Here is a 22,050-nt window from a genome sequence, read left to right on the forward strand (position 1 = left end):
CAGTTCATAGACAATCTCGAGTGCTTCCCCTGAACTATCTTCAACCCGGGTTTATCCACCAAGCAACAGGACACCTTTGAAAGCTGTTGAATATGAGAATATGAGTTGTTGAATATCAGTGTGGAGAATGGTCCAGGACAAGGACTTCTAGTTTCAATGTGGCCTGAAGAAGCACACCATCCCTACCTCTTCTGGTATCAAAAGTCCTCTTCCCCAGAACACTTTTCACATGACTAGGATGTGAAAAGTCCACCACAGTACCACCATCACAGGTCTGGGTAAAGTAAACCCCATCTCTGGCCATACGTTCTCCTCTAGGCGAGTCAGGACAATTAGAGTCTTCCCTGGTGCTTTTCTGCCAGAACTATCAAGAAAGTCTTTGATCTGGAACTGCTAAGGAGACGTTTGTGAGTGAGGGGGCCACAGCAGCCACTTTGCACAACACAGTGAGGAGGTGATGAACAAGCTTAATCCAAGCCCCTAGAAGAGGTAACTTCTGAGCTTTAGTGGCAAATGGAGATTGAACTTTCTGAGAGCTGAATTGCTCTGCATGAGAAAATGGGAAGAATTTGTTTTTGTGTTTCTTAATGCCTATTTCGAAAGATAGAAGAGAAGAATCTGAGCAAAAGAAAATGCAGGAACTGCGACCTCACTTTTGAACTTGGAAACTGAAAACTGAATTTAAAGTGACATGAACCTGAGGAGGTCAGTGCACCATGAAAGAAGGTCAGTGTGATATAAGAAGGAAAGGCCTTTCACAGAAGAAGCTGACTCAAGAGGAAATAAGAACCCAAGCTTTCAGGGAATTCTCAGAAAAGTCCTTCCTAGGGACTTTCCACAAGTTGTGAGAAGCAGGGTTCAGGCCAGTCTTTTCTAGATTAAGGAGCATTATAATCCTGTGAGTTTATGGGAATATGTCAAGGTTTAGTAGAAAGAACACTGGCCTTGGGGTGAGAAGGCCTGGCTCCAGTATCAACTTTATTCTATGTCAAGTTGTCTGAACTTTCTAACTCAATTTCCTTCTCTACAAAAGGATGGATTTGGACTGAGGGAGCTTAAATACCCGTTTGAGTTTTAAAACACTACTATGATTGCAAACAAGCTGTGTGATGCTCTGAACAGAAAATAAAGTGGGATCCATGAAGGTACACATGTCATGGGGGCGGTCAGAGGGTGGTCTTGTGGCTTTCTTCCAATTAGCCTGGAAAGATCCAGGAGTAAGACCTTTCTGAAAGTTCAAGTTGTTTAATAGATGCAGGAACCCTATAGGGCTGGATAATGTGCTCATATCCTGTTGCTTAGTCGCTTTCAACCCTTTGTGACCCCAAGGTAGCCCATCAGGCTCCTCTGTCCATGGGATTTCCTAGGTAAGAATACTGGAGTGGGTTGCCATTTCATTCTCCAGGGGATCTTCCTGACCCAGGGATCGAACCCATGTCTCCTACATCTCCTGCATTGGCAGCCCGATTCTTTACCACTGACCCACCTGAGAAGCCCCAGGGCTAGATAATAGCACCAGTCAATAAGGTCTGTTTAATTACATTTGCTCTATGCCAGACACAAACAAATATGATTTACATACATTAACTTTGCAACACAGCTTCAGGGCAAGGACTGGCAGCGTCCCCTTCCTAGGAAACTGAGGCACGGTGACTAAGCAGCTTTCCAAGTACACACCTGCTGGGGTCAATGTGGGGATCCTCATCCTGTGGTCAGAGCCCAGTGGCTGTTTCCTGAACTCGGGCACCATTCTGTCCCATGGTGCAGGACAGGTGAGTGGCAATGCCACTCTCCACACACATGCACACGTTCTGTCTCCCATTTGAGCCTCTGAACAGCCCATTATGGGGTAGGACCAGGATTATGGTCCGTATTCTACACTGAAGAAATGGAAGAATCTTCTCAGACCTCATAGAGGAAGCCCCAGGACCCGAACCTAGACTTCCTGATAACAAAGCAGTCTCCTGCAGGGGTGCATACCAGGGTCACAGACAAATGTAGTAAAAGCTTCCAGATGTGCTTTGAGGAATCTGAGTTCCCCCAACTGGAGGAGCCGAGAAGGACCTACCTGTTCGGAGGCTGTGGATCCAAAGTTCCAAAGCGTACATAATGAAATCTCTTACCCACTCACTCCTGCTCTAGAACAACCCTGTGACACACAACTGAATTGAAACCAGCAGCCTCGGTCATAAACTCTTGCCAGCATCACTCTCCTTTTCAGACCCAGAATTCACAGTGCATGCTGAGTTCCTGGATCAGGACCAGGATCCTGAGAGTAGTGAGCAAAGATGACCAACAGGAGTAAGTGTGGCTCAGACGCAGGAGGCATCTGGCATTGCCAGAGGCGGGCACACAGGCTCACAAGTACAAACAAAGCTATCCTGGCCAACCCCTAGAAGCACACTGTCTCCACTGTGTCCGCCTGGGGTGGAAGAGCCCGCCTCACCACCACTTTCCAACCAGTGTTTTGTACCGACGTTAGCTCAGCTGTTGTAATAAGACCAAAATATCAGCCAGCTTTCCATCCCGTCCTCAGATTAAGGACTACTTACTGCCTCTGTCTGACATCAGTAATGTCGTTCACAGCTATCCTAATTTTAGCTGTGGTTATCAGCTCCCGTTTGTGTAAATTCAGCTGGATGACGTCAGCAGGGCCAGATTTAGCTCTCTGGCATTCATCGGGGTTTTCAAAAGGAACAACTGTACCTCAGGGACCACTTGAAAACTGCTTGGGCAATAGTTGATTCTAGCTTTGACTTCTATCTTCCTGACAATTATAAGGGGCTTCCCTTGTGGCTCAATTGGTAAAGAATCCACCTCCAATGCAGGAGACCTGGGTTCTATTCCTGGATTGGGAAGATCCCCTGGAGGAGGGCATAGCAACCCATTCCAGAATTCTTGCCTGGAGAATCCCCATGGACAGAGGAGCCTGGCAGGCTGCAGTCGGTGGAGTCTCAAAGAGTTGGACATGACTGAGCAACTAAGCACATATAGAGGTTGGGGAGGGTGGGGTCTGAGTCTCAGGCTTAAACAGGGGAAATACAAGATGAACCTGGAGGGTAACATAGTGCCAGAAAGCAATAAAGTACAAATAGATAGATGGATGGATGGATATATAGATAGATAAGGCAGGTCAAAAAGACACGGTAGTTAAACCAGAAGAGAGCCCAGTGACCAAGCTGGAACAAGATGAACAACAAAACAAACAATGAGAGCATTTAGTGTTGGGTTATAACCCGAAGAATAACAAAAATACCCTCAAGTCCATACTGATATAAAGAGCCAATTGAATAAATGAATAATAAGAGGTTTGTTTTTGTTCAGCCACTAAGTCGTGTCTGATTCTTTGCAACCCCATGGACTGCAGCACACCAGGCTCCCCTGTCCCTCACTATAATTAGAGGAGAAGGAACAAATATTCCTTACAGAAGAATTCCAATTAATAAATGTAGAAGGAATGAGGAGATTAAAATATCACAAGTAGAATACCATAGTAATTGCTGCAGGCAAGATCCTCTGATGAATGCTCAAATTAGTGGGTGAAACCTTAAGCATTTTTTAAAAATAGAATATTTGCATAACCTCCAAGTTCTTCCCACTTTATTGTTATTTACTGCAGTGGCTTTAGTTTATACCTGCAAATGATGACTCCACCTTCAAGAGATGAGTCTTCATTTCCCTCCCCCTTGAATCTGAGCTGGACTTAGTGACTCCTTCTAGTAATAGCATATACAAAGGGAAAATAATGATTTCTAGTTCAGAACCTGGCAGACATCCTTTTTAGCAAGTTATCAAGTATAATATCACCAACTAAATCACATTGATAGGGTTTCCTTGTGGCTCAGCTGGTAAAGAATCCACCTGCAATGCAGACGACCTGGGTTTGATCCTTGGGTTGGGAAGATCCCCTGGAGAAGGGAAAGGCTACCTACTCCACTATTCTGGCCTGGAGAATTCCATGGACTGTATAGTCCATGGGGCACAAAGAGTCAGACATGACTGACTGATGTTCACTTCACAAGTCACATTGATACTACGTACTTTCTGAATCATGTGATGAGTAGACACCATCTCCATAATATTATCCCCACAAAATTTATAAGCTCAATGTCATCATCAGAAAACATGAGACAAACCTAAACTGAGGGATATTCTACAAAATACCTGAGGAGTGTTCTTGGAAAGTGCTGATATAAAAAAAACAAAGAAAGATGAGGAAATGGTCAGAGATTGTGGAAACCAAGGAAATATGACAACTAAGTGTCCTGGATGAGATCCAGAAACAAGAAAAGAACATTCGTGGGAGAACTGGTGAGACCCTGATTAAGTATTAATTTAGTTAATAGTGCTGTGCCAACCATGGTTATTTAAGATGGTAAGATTAGTGGAAGCTGGGTAAAGAATGAATAGGAACTCTCTGTAACCTCTTTGAATCTTCTGTTAATCTAAAATTATTTCAAAACATTTTTAAAATCTCAATCATATTTAAGAATTTCAGCTATGTGATGAATGTAAGAAACACATACCCAAAGCAAACTCACAGAAAAAAATTATATACATGCATACTCACATATATATGTATATACACATTCAATGCTAATGGTAATATAATACGTATGGATATATAAGCGTACATATTAGGTAAGTTTGAGCAAAAAAGAAAACAAAGTGACAACATTACCATTAGCATTAAATACAGGGCAAAACGTGTTAAAGAGGAAATAATTCATTTCAGTTTGATAATAATTCTGAACCTCAATAAAGATATAATTACTCGAAACTTTATCTGTCAAATGAACTGTCTTCACAATATATAAAGTAAAAATTCTCCTAAGTGGAAACAGCATTAACAGAAATATGAACATTGATGATTCTAACACACCAGATTTGGTCAAGTAGACATAACATGCATAATTGGATAATAAAAGAAATAAGGTTGATTTACTAGATATGTCCAATTTTTTAACCAACAGAGAATACATATTCTTTACAAATCCCCGGGGGGAATTTAAAAATTGATCAAAATCTACAATACAAAAACCTTCGAAGATTTCTAAAAGGAAAAGAATGAACCAGGCTATCTTATGTGGTTACAATGCAATAAAACTTGAAATTGACAAAATGTAGCAATAACAACAAAATCTTAAATACTTAGACATGGGGGAAATAAAGCTAATATTGTCCTATAGACATTGTGCAAAGAGGATAGTAAGAATTCACTGAGAGAACTTTTGAGTGAAAACAAAACAGAGAACATTACTTATAAAACCTCAAAATTTTGTCAAAACTATAGTCAGAGGTAAATCATAGGTTAAATGCTTTCATTTCAAGAAAGAATAAGGAAAACTAAATTAAATGATCAAGTTAATAAGATGGAAATTGGGCAATGAAGCTGCAAAATGCAAGAGAAAAAATTATTGAATATAAAATCTGAAAAAAATTATATTTTAAAAAGAAAATGAAATCAATAATTAAGGCTGGTAAAAAAGTAAATAAAATTGGTCAAGTTCTGCTTATTCCAACCAAAATTCCCCAAAAAGAGAGTTATAATTATTAGTAAGAAAGGATGTAATAATAGAAAAAATGTAGAAAAAAATTTAAATATTAACATCTAAATGAAATGGGTAATATACTGGAAAGAAGATTAAAATAATTGATTTAGGAAGTGAACCACTCATACTAAAAAAAAAATAAAAAAATTAAAGCTTAGTGAAGCAGATGTGTGAAAAAAATCCCACATATTAGGAAAATTTACTCAAGAGAAAGTTGAAACATAGAAAGCAAACTATGGTTACCAAAGGGGAAAGGAGTGGGGGAGGGATAAATTAGGAGGTTGGGATTAACATATACACACTATACAAAATAGACAATAAGCAAGGACTTACTGTATAGCACAGGGAACTGTGCTCAATATATTGTAATAACCTAGAAGGGAAAAGAATCTGAAAAGGAATATGTGTAGAACCGAATCACCGTGCTAAACACCTGAAACTAACACAGCACTGCAAATCAACTACTGCTGTTTAGTCACTAAGTCACGTCCGACTCTTTGTACCCCATGGACTGCAGCCCGCCAGGCTCCTCTGTCCATGGGATTCTCCAGGCAAGACTACTGGAGTGGGTTGCCATTGCCTTCTCCAGGGGATCTTCCTGAACCAGGGATCAAACCCACATCTCCTTCGTTGGCAGGTGGATTCTTTACCACTGAACCACTGAGCAACTGTACTGCAATAAAAACAAAAAAAAGCTGAAAACTTAGCCAGACCACAAATACAATTATACATTATATATTATATATAGTACAATGTTACAGAAAAACTGGAATGAACTCTTTGGTTAATGCTAAATATATATATATATATATATATATATATATATATACACACACACACACACACATACATATATATATATATTCATTTGGAAGGGAGGAGAGAAAAGAATTCAGTATCATCTCTTCTTATTTTACCAGTGCATTTTTAATCACTAATAGATGTGGAAACTATTGAGATGATCCCAACAGCTTTCCGTTGGGGGCATTAAACTGATACATTTCCCGATTGTGGATTAACCTTGTGTCCCATGAACCTGCTTTGTTGCAGTGTTTTTGTCTCTGAGAATCATCCATGCTGTTGTGTGTATCAGTAGTTCATTCATTTTGAGCGCTGAGTGGTATTCAGTTCTGTAAGCAGAATTCCATTCCATTCCTTTCAAGTCTCCTCTATCATCTTCTATAGAACTCAGTTCAATTCTATTTAATAAGATATACCACAGTTTATTTACCCATTCTGCAGTCAGTGGACATGTGTAGGTTTTTGCCCCTCCCAATTTGGGGTTTATGCAAATAAAGCTTCTATAAACATTGGTGGCTCGGTGGTAAAGAATACCTGCCAATGCAAGAGAAGTGGGCTCAATACCTGGGTCAGGTAGATGGCCTGGAAAAGGAAATGGCAACCCACTTCAGTATTCTTGCTTGGGAAATTCCATTGACAGAGGAGCCTGGTGGGCTGCAGTATATGGGTTCACAAAAGAATTGGATACAACTTAGTGACTAAACAACAAAAACAAAACGTTCTTGTACAAGAAATTCTCAGAGTGGTGACCGGCTATTCTAGGTCAGGTCCCAGAAGCAGAGCCTGACACCTGGATTCTGGTGGAGATAATTTACTTCAGGTGCTCTCAGGTGAAACCTATAAGGGACAGAGGCAGCAGAGTAAGAATGAGGTCTTAGGTCAAGTCTTGGATTATCCTTGAGACAAGGGGGCTGCCTTCTGTACCCCATATCAGTCATCAGTTGGGCTGACCCCTCGGAGTGTGGGGGTATAACTTCTTGAATGAGATGGCACCAATCAGCTGAGGACAAGTCTCTTGAGAGGGAGCAGCTGTGAGCCATCAACCCCCGATACCAACAGCAGATGTGGAAAGAGTTCCTTGACCTGGTAAAGTCTTTTTGTGGACGTATGTTTTGACATCTCTTGGGTAAATACCTCAGAGTCAAACTGCCGGGTCAGAGGTTAGATACATGACTTCAAACATATTTTCTGAACTAGTTTTAATCATTTTAACCCCACCAGTAAGCATCAGAGTAAAAGTTGCTTCACCTCTTCACCAACGTACATGGTTGACAGTCATTTTAATATGAACCATTCTAGTGGATTGCAGAAGGAAATGGCAACTCACTCCAGTATTCTTGCCTGGGAAATCCCATGGACAGGGAGCCTGGTGGGCTATAGTCTGTGAGTTGGACATGTCTTAGTGACTAAACAACACCACCATTCTAGTGGATGTGAAGTGGTATCACACTGCAGGTTTAATTTGTATTTTCCTGATGCTCTTATATGCCTTCTTTTGTGAAGTTTTCTTCACGACTTTTGCCCATTTTTAGATTTGAGTGTCTTTTTATTATTAACAATTAATAATTCTACATGTCTTTGTGATAAGGAAATAAAGTGAAAGTGAAAGTTGTTAAGTCCTGTCCTACTCTTTTGTGACCCCATGGACCGTAGACTGCCAGGTTCCTGTGTCAGTGCGATTCTCCAGGCTAGAATACTTCTCCAGGGGATCTTCCCAACCCGGGGATCGAACCTGGGTCTTTATGATATGAAAGTATAAAATAACTAAGTATTTGCTGATTTTCTGTATTCTTTCTACTTTACTGAATTCTATCTTTATTATTTTAGTCTTACTACTTACTCAGGGTGCAATTTGTTCTCTTTTTCATAGTTTCTCTTTTTAAGATTTATTTATTTATTTTCATTTATTTTTGGTTGCACAGGGTCTTTGTTGCTGCATGCAGATGTTCTTCAGTTGCAGCAAGCAGGGACTACTTTTCATTGCAGTGCAAGGGCTTCTCACTGTGTGGTGGCTTCTCTTGTTGCAGAGCATGGGCTCCAGGCACATGGGCTTCAGTAGTTGTGGCTCATGGGCTCTAGAGTGTGGGCTCAATAGTTGTGGTGCATGGGCTTAGTTGATCTGTGGCATGTGGAATCTTCCCAGACCAGGGATCAAGCACATCTCTGCATTGGCAAGTGCATTTCCAACAACTAGACCATCAGGGACGGAGAAGGCAATGGCACCCCACTCCAGTACTCTTGCCTGGAAAATCCCATGGACGGAGGAGCCTGGTAGGCTGCAGTCCATGGGGTCGCTAGAAGTCGGACACGACTGAGCGACTTCACTTTCACTTTTCACTTTCATGCATTGGAGAAGGAAATGGCAACCCACTCCAGTGTTCTTGCCTGGAGAATCCCAGGGATGGGGGAGCCTGGTGGGCTGCCGTCGCTGGGGTCGCACAGAGTCGGACACAACTGAAGGGACTTAGCAGCAGCAGCAGACCATCAGGGAAGCCCCCATAGATTCCTTTTTTTTTTTTTTCGTTTCATACATGATATTTTACATGTTTCAATGCCATTCTCCAAAATCTTCCCACCCTCTCCCTCTCCCACAGAGTCCATAAGACTGTTCTATACATCAGTGTCTCTTTTGCTGTCTTGTACACAGGGTTATTGTTACCATCTTTCTAAATTCCATATATATGCATTAGTATGCTGTATTGGTGTTTTTCTTTCTGGCTTACTTCACTCTGTATAATAGGTTCCAGTTTCATCCACCTCATTAGAACTGATTCAAATGTATTCTTTTTAATGGCTGAGTAATACTCCATTGTGTATATGTACCATAGCTTTCTTATCCATTCATCTGCTGATGGGCATCTAAGTTGCTTCCATGTCCTGGCTATTAGTTTCTTAAGATAGAACTAGATTCATGGTTTTAGATCTTGCTTCTCTTCTAATGTAAAGATTTTAACCTATTAAGTTCTCTTTAAACACTGCCTTAGCTGTATCCCACAAACACATGTCATATTTATAATGTAATTTACTTTGAAATGTTTTCTAATTTATCTTGTGATTTCTTCTGTGAGCCATGAATTACTTAGGAGTAAGGGTGCTTACCTGAATAGTCTAGTGGTTTTCCTACTTTCTTCAATTAAGTCTGAATTTGGCAATAAGGAGTTCATGGTCTGAGCCACAGTCAGCTCCTGGTCTTGTTTTTGCTGACTGTATAGAGCTTCTCCATCTTTGGCTGCAAAGAATATAATCAATCTGATTTCGGTGTTGACCGTCTGGTGATGTCCATGTATAGAGTCTTCTCTTGTGTTGTTGGAAGAGGGTGTTTGTTATGACCAGTGCATTTTCTTGGCAAAACTCTATTAGTCTTTGCCCTGCTTCATTCTGTATTCCAAGGCCAAATTTGCCTGTTACTCCAGGTGTTTCTTGACTTCCTACTTTAGCATTCCAGTCCCCTATAATGAAAAGGACATCGTTTTTGGGTGTTAGTTCTAAAAGGTCTTGTAGGTCTTCATAGAATCGTTCAACTTCAGCTTCTTTAGCGTTACTGGTTGGGGCATAGACTTGGATTACTGTCATATTGAATGGTTTGCCTTGGAAATGAACAGAGATCATTCTGTCATTTTTGAGATTGCATGAACTCCTTATTGCCAAATTCAGACTTAGATTGAAGAAAGTAGGGAAAACCACTAGACTATTCAGGTATGACCTAAATCAAATCCCTTATGATTGTACAGTGGAAGTGAGAAATAGATTTAAGGGCCTAGATCTGATAGATAGAGTGCCTGATGAACTATGGAATGAGGTTTGTGACATTGTACAGGAGACAGGGATCAAGACCACCCCCATGGAAAAGAAATGCAAAAAAGCAAAATGGCTGTCTGGGGAGGCCTTACAAATAGCTGTGGAAAGAAGAGAAGCGAAAAGCAAAGGAGAAAAGGAAAGATATAAGGCTCTGAATGCAGAGTTCCAAAGAATAGCAAGAAGAGATAAGAAAGCCTTCTTCAGCGATCAATGCAAAGAAATAGAGGAAAACAACAGAATGGGAAAGACTAGAGATCTCTTCAAGAAAATCAGAGATACCAAAGGAACATTTCATGCAAAGATGGGCTCGATAAAGGACAGAAATGGTATGGACCTAACAGAAGCAGAAGATATTAAGAAGAGATGGCAAGAATACACAGAAGAACTGTACAAAAAAGATCTTCACGACCAAGATAATCACGATGGTGTGATCACTGACCTAGAGCCAGACATCCTGGAATGTGAAGTCAAGTGGGCCTTAGAAAGCATCACTACGAATAAAGCTAATGGAGGTGATGGAATTCCAGTTGAGCTATTCCAAATCCTGAAAGACGATGCTGTAAAAGTGTTGCACTCAATATGCCAACAAATTTGGAAAACTCAGCAGTGGCCACAGGACTGGAAAAGGTCAGTTTTCATTCCTATCCCAAAGAAAGGCAATGCCAAAGAATGCTCAAACTACCACACAATTGCACTCATCTCACACGCTAGTAAAGTAATGCTCAAAATTCTCCAAGCCAGGCTTCAGCAATATGTGAACCGTGAACTTCCTGATGTTCAAGATGGTTTTAGAAAAGGCAGAGGAACCAGAGATCAAATTGCCAACATCCGCTGGATCATGGAAAAAGCAAGAGAGTTCCAGAAAAACATCTATTTCTGCTTTATTGACTATGTCAAAGCCTTTGACTGTGTAGATCACAATAAACTGTGGAAAATTCTGAAAGAGATGGGAATACCAGACCACCTGACCTGCCTCTTGAGAAATTTGTATGCAGCTCAGGAAGCAACAGTTAGAACTGGACATGGAACAACAGACTGGTTCCAAATAGGAAAAGGAGTTCACCAAGGCTGTATATTGTCACCCTGTTTATTTAACTTATATGCAGAGTACATCATGAGAAACACTGGACTGGAAGAAACACAAGCTGGAATCAAGATTGCCGGGAGAAATATCAATAACCTCAGATATGCAGATGACACCACCCTATGGCAGAAAGTGAAGAGGAACTAAAAAGCCTCTTGATGAAAGTGAAAGTGGAGAGTGAAAAAGTTGGCTTAAAGCTCAACATTCAGAAAACGAAGGTCATGGCATCTGGTCCCATCACTTCATGGGAAATAGACGGGGAAACAGTGGAAACAGTGTCAGACTTTATTTTTCTGGGCTCCAAAATCACTACAGATGGTGACTGCAGCCATGAAATTAAAAGATGCTTACTCCTTGGAAGAAAAGTTATGACCAACCTAGATAGCATATTCAAAAGCAGAGACATTACTTTGCCAACAAAGATTCATCTAGTCAAAGCTATGGTTTTTCCTGTGGTCATGTATGGATGTGAGAGTTGGACTGTGAAGAGGGCTGAGCACCAAAGAATTAATGCTTTTGAACTGTGGTGTTGGAGAAGACTCTTGAGAGTACCTTGGACTGCAAGGAGATCGAACCAGTCCATTCTGAAGGAGATTAGCCCTGGGATTTCTTTGGAAGGAATGATGCTAAAGCTGAAACTCCAGTGCTTTGGCCACCTCATGCAAAGAGTGGACTCATTGAAAAAGACCGTGATGCTGGGAGGGATTGGGGGCAAAAGGAGAAGGGGAGGACAGAGGATGAGATGGCTGGATGGCATCACTGACTCGATGGATGTGAGTCTCAGTGAACTCCGGGAGTTGGTGATGGACAGGGAGGCCTGGCGTGCTGTGATTCATGGGGTCGCAAAGAGTCAGACATGACTGAGCAACTGATCTGATCTGATCTGATCTGAAGTGTGCTTAATTTCAAAGTAGTTTGAAACTTTTCTTGGTACCTAAATGTTACTGATTCTAATTTAATTCCACTTGGATCATAAAATTTTATTTGCAAGATTCTAATCTTTTCAAATTTATTGAGATTTACTTCATGGCCTAGCATACAGCTTATCTTCTTCATAAGCATCCCATGTGCATTTGAAAATAACAGAATCAAGAGTTGTTGCATACGTGTGTGTGTGTTTGTGTTCAGCCATATCCAACTCTTTGTGAACCATGGGCTGTAGCCCACTGGGCTCCTATGTCCAGGGGACTTCCCAGGCAAGAATACTGGGGTGGGCTGCTGTTTTCTACCCTAAGAAATCTTCCCAACCCAGGGATGAACCCATGTGTCTGGTGCCTCCTGGATTGGCAGGCAGATTCTCTACCGCTCTGCCACCTGGGAAGCCCCATTGTTACATACTGCTGCTGCTGCTGCTGCTAAGTCACTTCAGTCGTGTCCGACTCTGTGCGACCCCATGGACTGCAACACACCAGGCTCCCCCGTCCCTGGGATTCTCCAGGCAAGAACACTGGAGTGGGTTGCCATTTCCTTCTCCAATGTATGAAAGTGAAAAGTGAAAGTGAAGTTGCTCAGTCGTGTCCAACTTAGCGACCCCATGGACTGCAGCCTACCAGACTCCCCGTCCATGGGATTTTCCAGGCAGGAGTACTGGAGTGGGGTGCCATTGCCTTCTCCGATTGTTACATACAGTGCTTCTAAATTGTCAATTAGAACAAGCTGTTCCAATTTTCTTCACCCTTGCTGATTTTTTGTCTGATTATCCTAGCCATTGCTGGTGGAAAGGATATTAAAATTTCTGACTATAATTTGTATATCTTTTAATTTTACTAGGTTTTTAAAACGTGCATTTTTAGCGTCTTTATTGAAACATAATCCACATTAAAACTGTTCCTAGATTTACATGCATTGGGGGTTAGAAAGTCAAACTGATGATTTATGGTATTTATGATGATTAAGTGTCCCTGTACACTCCCAGTAATACTGCCTATCTGAAATCCACTTTGACATTAGTATTGCCACTCCAGCTCTCCTAGGCTTAACGTATGCATATTACATCTTTTTTCTATTCTTTGGTTTAACCTGTCTGGTTCCTTAATATTTAAAATGCATTACTTGCTGAGAGTACAGAACTAAATCTTGCTGTTTATCTAAACTGATAATTTCCACCTATTAATTGGATTTCATAGTCCTTTTACGTTTAATGTAGGTATTGGTATGAGTGGGTTTAATCTGAATTGTATTAAAAATTTTTTTCCTGCTTTTTCCATTTTTTAATACTTCTATGTTCCTTTTATCCTGTCACTTGGGGTCAATCGAATTTTTTTTTTAACTTTGTAAAATGTTTATTTTTTATTTATTTATTTATTTTTTTGTTTATTTATTTATTTTGGCTTCGTGGCTTGTGGGATCTTAGTTCCCCCGCCAGGGATCAAACCTATGCCCTCTGTACTAGAAGGCAAATTCTTAGCCACAGGACCACCAGGGAAGTCACTGAATGTTTTTAATATTTCATTTTGTTTATTGTCTATCTATATTTCTGTATTGCTACTGCAGCGTTATTTTGTAGCTCCCCCAAGGATTACAAAGTTCTTCCTTAATTTATCACAGCCTATTTAAAATTAATATTATACCACCATAAACTGTGTAAGAAGCTTACAACAGTATAATTCCATTTTCCCCTTCCTTCTGTGCTACTGACATATATTTCACCTCTATATAATTAAAGTCACTCATCTTTTATTTCCCCACATACCTACTATTTCTGGTGCTCTTTTTGCCTTCTCGTACTTGCAATTTAGCATCTGGTATCATTTCTCGTCAACCCAAAGAGCATAGTTTAGTACATCTTGCAGTTCAGGTCCTTCCTAACAAATTCCTTTCCTTTTCGTCTGTCTTTATTTCACCCTCATTTTTTTTTTTTTTTTGCATCTTGTAAGTAAAATATTTTATTGATCTGGACACTGGATAAGCAGGTCACATTTATTCACAGATATATTTTCACCCTCATTTTTAAAGGATATTTTAAAAATACAGAATTCTGGGAGTCTTTCCTTCCAGAACGTTAAAAATGTTTGGCTGCCTTCTGACCTCAGTACAATGTAAAATGATGAGCAGTCACTCACCATCGGTTTCATTTTCCCCGGGGGGGTTGTATTTACTGGACCATTTACACAGACTTAGAGTAGGAAATCCACCCTCCCTTGTCTGCTCATTGCCTCTTCCTGGTGAGTCCTCATGGTCTCTCCCTCGGTCTGTCCTTGCTCCCCCCACTGACTGCAGCGCCTGTCTAAGTGTTAGGTGTGTGACATCTTTCTATAAGCTCTGGCCATGACATAGAATTTTCTTTAATTCATTGATTGGGCCATTTTCATTGGGAACTGAGCCCGATGAGAGTCTCGACTGTAACAATGTTTTTTGGCCTGGAGTTATTTCTAATTACTTTAACTATTAATGTTGATTTGACTTCTATGTTTTGTGATAGTAACAGTGTTCTGCCTGCTTCCTTTTCACTGTATGTGTCTGATAGGCTTTTATATCCTTTGAATGTGAACTTTTATAGCTTCTCTTGTTTTCAGTGAACTCATAAACAGAATACAGTTAACTTCTATTTTATAAAAAGCTGCTGGGTTTTTTGTTTTTTGTTTAATTAGTTTCCAATTAAAACTTACTGTCCACATGTCATCTTTATTCTTTCTTTTATATGCTTGTACATTGGCTTTCTTTCCTACTTTTTGTTATATGCATTATGTGAATGTCTTTATTTTCCCCAGGGAATTGTAAGATCTAAGTCCTGTTCTTCGGAGAAGGCAATGGCACCCCACTCCAGTACTCTTGCCTGGAGAATCCCATGGACGGAGGGGGGGTGGGCTGCAGTCCATGGGGTCGCTGAGGGTCGGACACGACTGAGCGACCCCATGTCACACTTTCACTTTCCACTTTCATGCATTGGAGAAGGAAATGGCAACCCACTCCAGTGTTCTTGCCTGGAGAATCCCAGGGACGGGGGAGCCTGGTGGGCTCCCGTCTCTGGGGTCGCACAGAGTCGGACAGGACTGAAGCAACTTAGCAGCAGCAGCAGCAGCAAGTCCTGTTCTTAATTCAATCACAGTTTAATTTTTATTTTTTTAAATAAACTACATTCTTTAACTCTTTAATGATCAACCTCAGGTGAGAAATAATATCTACTGATTCCCTTCAATTCAGAAAATAAAATTCCTTCTCTTTTCCCACATTCTATTTTGTTTATGAGATTTTAGAAGGTGCATATTATTGGGCTTTTTTTTTTTTAAGCCTTTTAATCTTTCAAAATTACTTATGGCATTTTCATAGTGCTTTGCAACTTTCTTTTGAATTTATCGAATTAATTATATATTTGAACAATTTCAAATTTTACTTCTAGCCTCTTATTCTACTTCATCATTCTGGAGTCTCAGTTTTTAAACATTGCTGCAGTTTCTGATTTCGTTTGAGTTCAGCTTTGGGTAACATTTTTCTGAATAGATAGGAGTTGCATACTTTGAGTATTTGAGTATCTGGAACTCTTTACATTATCTTCACACATGAATAACACTCTGTCCAGGAATTTGGAGGTTACTAAATTTTCCTCTCAAAACTCTTTACAGATTTCTCCAATGTCTTCAAGCATTTAATGTTATAGAAGAGAGATCTCAACCCTGCCTGCAAAAGAGTTTACTAGATAAGCTGCCCACCTTCCTTATGAACTTCTTCACAATTCAGTCTTTTAAAACTTTTTATTTTGTATTGGAATATAGCCAATTAGAGCTTATCTCGTCGCTCAGCTGGTAAAGAATCAGCCTGCAATGCAGGAGACCCTGGTTCGATTCCTGGGTCAAGAAGATGGAAGATCCCCTGGAGCAGGAATAGATTTCCCACTCTGGTATTCTTGGCCCTGGTGGCTCAGACAGGAAAGAGTCTGCCTGCAATATGGGAGACCTGGGTTCAATCCCTGGGTTGGGAAGATCCCCTGGAAGAGGGCATGGCAACCCACTTCCGTATTCTTGCCTGGAGAATCCCCATGAACAGAGGAGCCTGGCAGACTGCAGTCCATGGGGTTGCAAAGAGCTGGACATGACTAAGAAACTAAGCACAGCACAGCACAACATAGCCAATTAACAATGCTGTGATAGTTTCAAGTTCAGGTCAGTTCAGGCGCTCAGTCGTGTCTGACTGTTTGCGACCCCATGAACCACAGCACGCCAGGCCTCCCTGTCCATCACCAACTCCTGGAGTCCACCCAAACCCATGTCCATTGAGTCAGTGATGCCATCCAACCATTTCATCCTCTGACATCCCCTTCTCTTCCTGCCCTCAGGAAGAGACCTGATCTTTCCCAGCATCAGGGTCTTTTCCAGTGAGTCAACTCTTCCCATGAGGTGGCCAAAGTACTGGAGTTTTAGCTTCAACATCAGTCCTTCCAATGAACACCCAGGACTGATCTCCTTTATGATGGACTGATTGGATCTCCTTGCAGTCCAAGGGACTCTCAAGAGTCTTCTCCAACACCACAGTTCAAAAGCATCAATTCTTCGGTGCTCAGCTTTCTTCACAGTCCAGCTCTCACATCCATACATGACCACAGGAAAAACCATAGCCTTGACTAGACAGACCTTTGTTGGCAAAGTAATGTCTCTGCTTTTGAATATGCTGTCTAGGTTGGTCATAACTTTCCGTCCAAGGAGTAAGCGTCTTTTAATTTCATGGCTGCAGTCACCATCTGCAGTGATTTTGGAGCCCCCCAAAATAAAGTCTGACACTGTTTCCACTATTTCCCCATCTATTTGCCATGAAATGATGGGACCAGAGGCCATGATCTTAGTTTTCTGAATGTTGAGCTTTAAGCCAACTCTTTCACTCTCCTCTTTCACTTTCATCAAGAGGCTCTTTAGTTCTTTTTCACTTTCTGCCATAAGGGTGGTGTCATCTGCATATTTGAGGTTATTGATATTTCTCCTGGCAATCTTGATTCCAGCTTGTGCTTCTTCCAGCCCAGCATTTCTCATGATGTACTCTGCATATAAGTTAAATAAGCAGGGTGAAAATATACAGCCTTGAAATACTCCTTTTCCTATTTGGAACCAATTTGCCATTCCATATCCAGTTCCAACTGTTGCTTCCTGACCTGCATACAGGTTTATTAAGAGGCAGGTCAGGTGGTCTGGTATTCCCATCTCATTCAGAATTTTCCACAGTTTATTGTGATCCACACAGTCAAAGGCTTTGGCATAGTCAATAAAGCAGAAATAGATGTTTTTCTGGAACCCTCTTGCTTTTTCGAACAGCCAAGGGACTCAGCCATTCATATACATGTATCTCTTCTCCCCCAAACTCCCTTCCCATCCAGGCTGCCACATAACATTGAGCAGATTTCCCTGTGCTATACAGTAGGTCCTTGTTGGTTATCCATTATTTTAAATACAACAGTGTGTACATGTCCACCCCAAACTCTCTAAACTATCCCAGCCCTGCATTCTTCCCCCCGGCAACCATAAGCTCAGTCTCTAAGTCTCTGAGTCTGTTTCTGTTTTGTAAATAAATTCATTACTATACAACTTTAACTGTAAAAGTTTAATTTAGATTTCAACTGATAACATCATTAAACTAGAGAAAAACAAGTTTAGATTTTCCCAAAGGACAGAGTAGGATTCCAAGAGATACTGTAGTATAGATTAGGAAAACAAGTTTTCTGCCATAGAGCTTATAGTAAACAGGAAACGGGAGAGGAGGAAGGCAGCTGGGAGCAGAGAAAAAGGAAACATGTTGGAAATGGCACTCTAGAATTGCTGGACCCAGTTTTAATCAGTTTGGGTTTAGTTCCAATGTAAGCACTGAAAGGAAGAGCCCAATAAAATTTCATAATATTTATTTCCTATAGGTATTGGTCTAGAAACATTTCTGAAAATATGTGTATTTTACCATTTTGTGAACGTTATCTTTCATGTTATAATTTATATCTAGAGGTTTCATGCTTCCCAGGTGGCTCAGTGGTAAAAAATCTGCCTGCAATGCAGAAGACATGGGTTCAATACCTGGGTTGGGAAGATCCCCTGGAGAAGGAAATGGCAACCCACTCCAGTAGTCTTCTCTGGAAAATTCCATGGATATATCACCCTGGTGAGCTACAGTCCACAGGGTCACAAAGAGTCGGACAGGATGGAACACACACACAGGGAAGTTTCCTGTTTTATAATGATATTTGCATATTATTTAAATGTATTTGTTTATTGGAATAATAATATTATATACCATTTGCTACATTGCTATACTAATGAAGATCATGTATTCTTACAGTAGGTAAATATAAGACATTATTGTACAACTGCAGAACCAAAAATAATACAACTATTGTGTTCCAAAGTATATTATACACTATAGAAATGATAACCTTTTGAGATAAATATAATTGATGCTCTTCCGTTAACTCAGCTACTTCTTCCCCTGACACACATACACACAGAGAGGAAAATAATCTTTCATTTACTATGACTTTCTTACGATTTCCAGAGTTCCACTGAGTCTAAACCCTGCTAGGATATTTCCTCTGGACAGACTCCGGCTTTAGAAAGACACATAATGAAACCAATTCTTGATAAGCCTGCATCTCTGTGACCTGAATATCTCCAAGCTGCTCTCTCAAAGAACTGCTCTTCCATGTTCTGGCAGGGAGCAAATGATGGGGGAGGGAGAGGGGGGCAGAAGTGTCAGCGTCTATGCCCAGCTGGTCCAGATTATCCGACCTCTGAGCTGCATCCGCTGACTATCCCCATATCCCATTATAAATCATCTCCTTGTTGAACATCAGGCCAGACTGGGGTCTGATTCATTGGCTGAACGTTGCTACCTGGCTCCAGGAGAAGCCTGCGTCTCGGTCCTGTGATAGTCATCACGCTTTAAGAAACCTTCACATTTTTGAACAGTTACATAGTGTCCTCAGCTGAAGAAAGAGGAAGTCTGGAGTCCATTTCCGGCAACTCTCGGGGAGCTGCTTTCCTCTCCCTGACATTAGCAGAGTTTGTCAGCTTGTTAATCTTTAAGGGGATTTGGGGTTGAAATTTGGGGGTGGGGGTAGACAATATCGTCAAAACTCTTCAAAATGGTTTGAAGAAATAAAGTAGATGCCCGTGTTTTTTTACGGCTATGATTCCTGCTTGGCCTTGGATTTCAACTTCCAAGTTCATGGGAAAGAAAAGCCACAAACTATTGGATAGTGTAAAGCACTATAGTAATAGTCTCCACCTTTTTTCATGATGACTTCCAAGTCTGTTTCCTTAATTCTGAGGTAAAAGAAGCAATCAATAACTGTCATATAAATTATATGCAGACAGAGCATCCGAGCATTACAGAATCTGGGTCTTCTTGGTGGCTAAGTGGTTAAAAAAAAAAGAAAAAACACCTGCCAATGCAGGAGATGCAGAAGACTCTGGTTCGATCCCTGGGTCAGGAAGATCTCCTGGAGGAGGAAATGGAAACCCACTCCAGTATTCTTGCCTGGGAAATCCCATGGACAGAGGAGCCTGGTGCGTTACAGTCCATGGGTTCACAGAGTCAGACATGACTGAACACACACACGGAGCATTTGAGCATTACAGACTCTGGGTCTTTAGAAGGCCAATGTGAGCTGACTAGTTTGCCCTGAACACATTTTCCTCCTTTTTCATTATTTCTCTGTCTGATGCCCAATACTCATTTAAGAAGATTATGCGGGAAAAGCAGAAACAGGACATGGTTGGACTAACCCCCATTCATGGAAAACCTTGATTTTGATAAAGTTCCCTAACTTGAAAAGTTTTTTGTCAATCCTAAAGGAAATCAACCCTGAATATTCATTGGAAGGACTGATGCTGAAGCTGAAGCTTCAATACTTTAACCACGTGATGTGAAGAGCTGACTTATTGGAAAAGACCCTGATGCTGGGAAAGATGGAAATGAAAAGGAGAAAAAAGGTGGCAGATGATGAGATGGTTGGATGGGATCATTGACTCAATGGACATGAGTTTGAGCAAACTCTGGGAGATGGTAAAGGACAGGGAGGCCAGGCACGTTGCAGTCCATGCAGTCGCAAAGAGTAGGACATGACTAAGTGACTGAATGACAACAACTTGCAAAGACCTTATTTGGGATGAGATGAAACAGAGGGGAGGAAAAATTTCCCCCACAGAGACTTGACTCTAGGAGTCATACTTACTAATTACTCTCTGACGAATATATATTTGCCTTCGACGAAACAGTAGAGATGGTCTACATCTGGCAAACTTCACAGGAGGCGTCTGTGTGGCTGGAACAGTAGAATCATTGTTTCTAATATTAAATGGTAGAGAGAGAGAGAGTCAGGATGACCTCTCCTGGGTTTCTGTAGATATTGTCTCCAAGTCCCTTCCTCCTTGGGGCAAAGAGATAAGCCTTCTAAGAAGTCTCCTCTGTAGATTTTTTTTTTTTTTTTTTAGAGAAATGCTATGCTTAGACTGTCATGCCTTTTCTAAGAGAGTGCTATTTAAGCTGTTCCCCCAAACCATAGGGCTTCCCTGGTCACCAGGAAATTGAATCTGCCGGCAATGCAAGAGACCTGGGTTTTGATACCTGGGTCGGGAAAATCCCCTGGAGAAGGGAATGGTAACCCACTCCAGTATTCTTGCCTGGAGAATCCCATGGACAGACAAACCTAGCAGGCTACAGTCCATGGAGTCGCAAAGAGTTGGACACGACTGAGTGACTACACTTTCACTTTATTTTCCATGAACCATGGTGGGTGCTGAGGAGTTTAAGGGCCCCTGTGGAAGGATAGAGGGGCAAAGAATTCAGATCTCTACTCTGTATTTAAGCTATAGCTGCTGGGCTTTTTGAAAACAATTATTTATTGTTATTATTGATTGTGCTGCATGTGGGCTTTCTGTAGTTGCAGCGAGCAGGGACTACTCACTAGTTATGGTGTGCAGGCTTCTCATCAAGGTGGCTTCTCTAGTTGTGGTACACACGCTTAGCTGCTCCAGGGCATGTGGAATCTTCCCAGACCAGGGAGAGACCATGTCCTCTTCATGGGCTGGCAGGCAGATTCTGAGCCACCTGACCCCCAGGAAAGCCCAGAGTCACCTTGCTTTTGTTTCTTTGACTATCAGCTTCCCACATAAGATCTAGTGTGAAGAGTTCCACTGCTCTTAAGGAAAAAAGAAGGCTGGGGGTGGGATTTGAAAATCAGGTCTATGACATGACACTTTGCCTTACAGGTCTTTGTTCCATCCTATAGGGGAGCAGTGGCAGTCAACACCAATGTGTGGCATGGGATGAATCTCTAACACAAAACTCTGTGACTCTGCTTTGAGAAGTCTCTGCAAAGTTTGAAATATGCCAAAGAAAAATGCCAGTGCTCCACACTATAAGAATTAACCAACTTTTAATGAGTCCACTGAAGCAGATAATCAATGAGGCTTCTAAGAGGCAGTTTTCTCCTCCAGGTCTTAGCATCATTACAAGCTCCTGAAGGATGGAAGTTGTTCTGAAAGACTTAAAAAGGATGATACCTACACATACTCCTTTTAAAAAGCTGTTTTTCTATGTTTTTAAAAAATAAAGTTAAAAAATACTGGAAAACTTTCTCTCAACATTTATTCTTTTAGCCTGCCTTTGCTTAACTTTTAAGAAGAGGCAGAAGGTACATAGAACACTAGCAATCAGAACTGTGTTTAAGTCTTAATTCTGCCCCTTATTCTACATGTTTGAGGATAAGTTGTCTAACCTATTTACATTTGAAGGCATTTATTAGAAAATATTAATAGAAATATTTGTGCAGCCTACTTCCTATGACTTAAATGCACAAAACACAGAACTGGTTACAGCAGGGTCTCAGAGGTCTACATTCACCCT

This window comes from Bubalus kerabau, chromosome 4 (genome assembly GCF_029407905.1).
Source record: "Bubalus kerabau isolate K-KA32 ecotype Philippines breed swamp buffalo chromosome 4, PCC_UOA_SB_1v2, whole genome shotgun sequence".
Classification (NCBI taxonomy): Eukaryota; Metazoa; Chordata; class Mammalia; order Artiodactyla; family Bovidae; genus Bubalus; species Bubalus kerabau.